This window comes from Nannospalax galili, unplaced genomic scaffold (assembly GCF_000622305.1).
Source record: "Nannospalax galili isolate Female #2095 unplaced genomic scaffold, S.galili_v1.0 scaffold599, whole genome shotgun sequence".
Taxonomy (NCBI): Eukaryota; Metazoa; Chordata; class Mammalia; order Rodentia; family Spalacidae; genus Nannospalax; species Nannospalax galili.
The window spans coordinates 516,334-522,333 of NW_008343079.1; positions in this window are offsets into that span (position 1 = coordinate 516,334).

Sequence of the window (6,000 nt, forward strand, 5' to 3'; positions counted from 1 at the left end):
TGTCTCCTATGGTCCCACCTCTCTTGAGCTCCTTCTTGCCCTTTATTCCCAAAGTTCCTGTGTAGCCCTCCTTCTCCCTCCCATTTTTACCCATTTCTCCCTTAGTAACACCTGTTTCCTACTGTTCTCCTCTCATGTTTTTTCTTTCCCTTTACCTCCCTGATTCCTTTTTATTATTCTGGTTCCTGTAGTTATGCCTGGATACGTACTTACTTATAAGGATTTGGTGCTAGGATCCACAAATGATATGAGGGAGAACATACATTGTTTGTTTTCTGAGTCTGTGTTACTTCACTTATAACAGTTTCTAGTTCCATCCATTTACCTGCAAATTTCATGATTTTGTCTTTCTTTACTGCTGAGTATGAGTCCATTGTGTAAATGTACCACATTTTCATTATCCACTCATCAGTTGAGGGACTCTTAGGTTACTTCCATCTCTTAGCTATTGTGAAAAGAGCAGCAACAAATATGGATGTGCAAGTGTCACTGCAATAGGATGAGTCCTTTGAGTATATGCCAAGGTTTCATATAACTGGGTCAAATGGTTGGTTCATTTTTAGTTTTTTTAAGAGCTCTCCACAGTGCCTTCCATAGGGGTTATACAAGTTTGCAATCCCATCAGCAATGAATGAGTGTTCCCCTTTCCCCTCATCCTCTCCAACATTTGGTATCACTTGTTTTCTTGATCTTAGCCAGTCTGCCCAGGGTAAGATGAAATCTTAAAGTGGTTTAAATTTGCATTTCCCTAATTACTAACAATGTTGAACACCATTTAAGATGTTTCTTATCTATCTTTATTTCTTCTTTAGAGAACTCTCTGTTTAGATCCTTAGCCCATCTTTTAATTGGGTTATTTGATTTCTTAATTCTTTGTTTTTTGAGTTTTTTATATATTCTGGATTTTAAGTCTCTGTCAGATGTGTCACTGGTGAATATTTCCTCCTACCCTGTGGGTTTTCTCTTCACTTCTTTGGTTGTTTCGTTTGATGTACAGAAGCTTTTTAGTTTAACCAGGTTCCATTTGTTGGTTCTTGATCTTATTTCCTGAGCAATTGATGTCTGATTTAGAAAATCCTTTCCTACACCTAAATATTGTAGATTATTGCCAATGTTTTCTTCTAGCAGTTTTAGAGTTTCAGGCTTCACACTGAGTTCTTTGATATATTTGGATTTGACTTTTGTGCAAGGTGAGGATAAGGGTCTAGTTTCATTCTTCTATAGGTGGAGATCCAGTTTTGCCAGCACTATTTTCTGAAGAAGCTAGCTTTCCTTCAGTGAATTTTCTTGGCTGCTTTATCAAACATCACGTGGCTAAAATTGCATGTACTCATATTTGGGTCCTCAATTTTGATCCATTGATTGACAGGTCTACTTTTGTATCAGTACCATGTTGCTTTTATGACTATAGCTCTGCAACATAGTTTGAAATCTGGTATAGTAATCCCCCCAGCATTGGTCTTTGTGCTCAGGGTTGCTTTGGCTATCTGGGTCTTTTGTGCTTCCATATGAATCTTAGGATGGTTTTTTCATAATTCTTTGAAGACTGTCATGGGGATTTTGATTGTCATCGCATTGAATCTATAAGTGGCTTTTGGTAGGATGGTCATTTTCACAATATTAATTCTTCCAATCCATGAGCATGGGAGGCCCTTCCATCTTCTGATGTCTTCCTCAATCTCTTTCTTTAAAGATTTAAAGTTTTCATTGTAGAGGTCTTTAATGTCTTTAGTCAGGTTTATTCTGAGACTTTTTTTGTTGTTGTTGATGTTGTTGTTGTTGCAGCTCTTGTGAAGGGGAGTGTTTCCAAGTGCTCTTTCTCCAATTGCTTGTTATTGGTGTATAGAATGGCGATTGATTTTTGTAGATTAGTTTTATAATCTGCCACTTTACTGAAAGTGTTAATCATTTCTAGTAGTTTTCTGGTGAAATTTTTTGCATCACTTAGATATATTACATCATCTGCAAAAAGGGATAATTTGGCCTCTTCTTTTCCAATTAGTACTCCTTTAATTATCCTCTCTTGTCTTATTGCTCTAGCAAGAGTTTCAAGCACTATATTAAAAAGAGGAGATAATGGACAGCCTTGTCTGGTTCCTGATTTTAATGGGAATACTTCCAGTTTTTCTCCATTTAGAATTATGTTGGCTGTGGGTTTGTTGTATACAGCTTTAATTATGTTGAGGTATGCTCCCTCCAGTCCAATTCCCTCTAGGACTTTGAACATAAATGCATGTTGAAGTTTGTCAAAGGCCTTCTCTGCATCTATTGAGATGACTATGTGGCATACTGTGGCATAAAACAAGCCTCAACAAATACAAAAATATTGAAATAACTCCATGCATTCTATCAGATCACAACACAATAAAGCTTAAAATCAACACTGGAAGAAATCCTAGTAACTACATTAACTCCAGGAGATTAAACAATACACTCTTGAATGATGAATGGGTCGAAGGAGAAATTAAGAAAGAAATAAAAGTATTCCTGGAATTAAATGAAAAGGACAATCCAACACAACAAATCCCCTGGGATACTTTAAAGACAGTCCTTAGAGGGAAGATTATAGCTCTAAGTGCCTACATTAAAAAATCAGAAATAGCACAAATAAATGACTTAATACTGCAACTCAAGACACTTGAAAAGCAACAACAAATGAATACTGAACCCAGCAGACAAGAAGAAATAACAAAATCAAAGCAGAAACTAATGAAATAGAAACAAAGAAAACAATATAAAGAACCAACAAATCCAAATGCTGGTTATTTGAAAACATAAAGAAGACAGACAGACAGATAGACCATTAGCCCAGTTAACCAGAAGGAAGAGAGAGCACTTCCAAATCAACAAAATTAGAGATGAAAGGGGGAATATCACAATAGACAACAAAAAGATCCAGAACATTGTAAGGGAATACTTCAAATACCTATATGCTACTAAATTTGATAACCTAAGAGAAATGAATGTGTATCTGAAATCATGAGAATCACCAAAACTAAACGAAAAAGAGATCAACAGCTTAAACTGACCCATAACACATAAGGAAATTGAAACAGTAATAGAAAATCTCCCAACTGAAAAAAGCTCAGGCCCCGGTGGATTTACAGCAGAATTCTATCAGATATTTAGAGAAGATCTATATCCAATACTACTTAATTTATTCAAAAAGATAGAAACAGAGGGAGAACTTCCAAATACCTTCTATGAAGCCAGTATCACTCAAATAACAAAACCGGGTAAAAATACAACCAAAACAGAAAACTATAGGCCAATATCCTTAGTGAACATAGACGCAAAAATTCTCAACAAAATACTTGCAAACCACATACACACATCAAAAAGATCATCCATCATGATCAAGTAGGCTTTGTTCCAGACATGCAGGGATGGTTAAATATACATAAGTCAGACAAAATTCAGGATGTCATTTCAATTTCCCTACAGTTGTTAACACTTGCTTTGTGTCCTAATATGCAGCCAAACTTGGAGAAAGTTCCATGGGGTTTTGAGAAGGAATTGGGTTTTTAGTATTTGGATGGAATAGTCATTAGATGTCTATTGGATCCACTTTATTTATGATGTCATTTACTTGCAGAGTTTCTCTGGAATTAGTTTATTTTTGTCTGGATATTATGTCTATTGGTGAGTGCGGGGTATTGAAGTCATCCATTATCAATGTGTTAGGGATAATCTGTCATTTTAGGTCTAAAAGTATTTATTTTTATGATATTGGGTGCACTTGTGTTGGTACATATATGCTCAGAATTGTAATGTGTTCTTGGTCAATTTTCCCTTTAATGAGTATAAAGCATCCTTCCTTGTCTCTTTTGACTAGTCTTAGTTTGAAGTCTATTTTGCCAGGTATTAGCATAGCTGCTCCTGCTTGTTTCTTGGTTCAATTTACTTAGAATATATTTTTCTACGTTTTCTCCTATGATGGTAACTCCCATTGATAGTGAGGTATGTTTCTTGGAGGCAGCAAAAATATGGATCCTGTTTTCTAATCTAATCATTTAATTTGTGTCTATTATTGTGGAACTGAAATTATTAATATTGAGAGAATATGAATTAATTCTAGTTATTTTGTTGGTGTTTTCTTTTGAATAACTTTTTTGGAATTGTTCATTTATTTCCTGTGATCTCTTGGCTGTATTTAACTTTGTCTTCAAGCCTTGATAGTCTCTATTCCACTTGTTCCTTTCTCTTGGTGAGGCTTTCCCTTGAGTTCTTTATTTCACTGATTGAGTTTGTCATTTAAAGTTTTATTTCAGTTTACTTTTTCTTCAGAAGTTTTATCCCTTTATTAAATTCTATTTTTATATCTTGAATTGCTTTCTTTATTTTGTTTAACTGTGTCATTATGGTCTTCATTCCAGAATTTATGTATATCCTCTTTAAGAGGGTATATTCCAGAATATATTCATAAGTGCTGTTTGAAATCATTGTTTCATAAGTTTTACTCAGGGAACATTGTGATGGGAGTACTAATTGCTGGGGGAGATATATTGTCTTGGTTGTTCATATTGTTTGTGTTTTTGCAATGAAGCTTAGGCATCAGGAGTTAGGTGTTTGGTGGTATTTCTTGGTATGGATGTCTAATCTCTCCTTTGATGAGTGGGTGTTTGGATCTTTGCTCAACTTGTCAAATTGTGGATCAGTTGACTATTGCTTGGAATTCATTCAGAGAAACTCAGTGTTAATGTCCAATTGGGGTGTCAGAGTGGTTCCAGTGTAGACAGGGATAGGAACAACTTTTCTTCTGGGCCCAGGAGGAAACCTTTTAGAGAATTCAAAGATTATTGCTGCTGATCTTCAGAAGTCCATAGAAGGCTCACCAGGCTCTACAGGTAGTCCTTGAGTGACTGGGGCTGGGGTTACAGTAGGAGCTAGTGGTGCTTCCTGGAGCAGGGTGCCAAAGCATTCTAAGGTGGCATGGAGGCCAGGATGAGGGTCCTTTCTTGAGATTGGAGTCCCAGGATACCATGTGGTCTCTGGGCCAGGTGGTGGATGGACTATCTGGAAGATGGGTCGACTGGTTCTATGGATGCCTGTCTGGGATTAGGGTCAGAGGTCACTCTGTATGTTTTTAAACTTTTTCATTTCAAGCACTAACTCTTGGCTCTGCTATGATAGACAGAAATTTGTTCAATCTCCATACTTTACTGGTCCCATTTTCATAATGCAATTTTGTCATGGGTCATAGTTTAAACATTATTATGGCTAGTTAAATGGACAGTGTACTTGTAAAACAATGTTCATCCCACTGCATCTGTCCCACTGCCTTCCCCACCCCACCTTTCTTCCCTGGAGACCATTGCTTCAGAGGTGAGCTCTGCTATCCAGTAACCATCCTGGGGCTTCTCTTTGCTTTGCTACTGATTACTTAGTCTTTCCTTTTCTTCCTTCCCAGAGTTCTCTGTGATTTGGTTGCAGAACATCTTGCAGTGGCTGATTGGAACCTCACAATGGACAGAATGGTCTATCTTTCCACTGTTGGCAGAACTCCTCTCATAACAGGAGTCAGCCCTTTCTGTGACAGCGACAGTCTAGCTCGTCAATCTATATGTGGCAATTTTTTTCCATTCATTCATCACAGGAAGTCATTTTCAAGCATTTCTTACCCAGATAGCCATCCTTGTGATTCTCTCAATTTTCTAGGGGCTATTATCTAAGTCTTGGTAATATTCAAATCAAAAGGCTTCAGTTGCTGTCTAACATGTTGTGGCAAGTTAGATTCACTCCTTGGACACTGGTGTTCTCGACTGTAGGATTGTGACAGACTATCTCCATCCTGGCTTTTGATAATAAACTTCAATATCTGCAGCTTGTGATGTACTCTCTCCTGATCCCAGCTGGGGTACAGAAGACTAACCTGGGAGCTGATTCCTGCTGGGTTGGGGAGAGTTGATCTTTTTTGAGGGAGAGACTCTGGATGGGCTGACTCAGTGGGTGAACTTGCACTGAGGGACATCTGGGTACACTAACTTGGACTGATAGGCC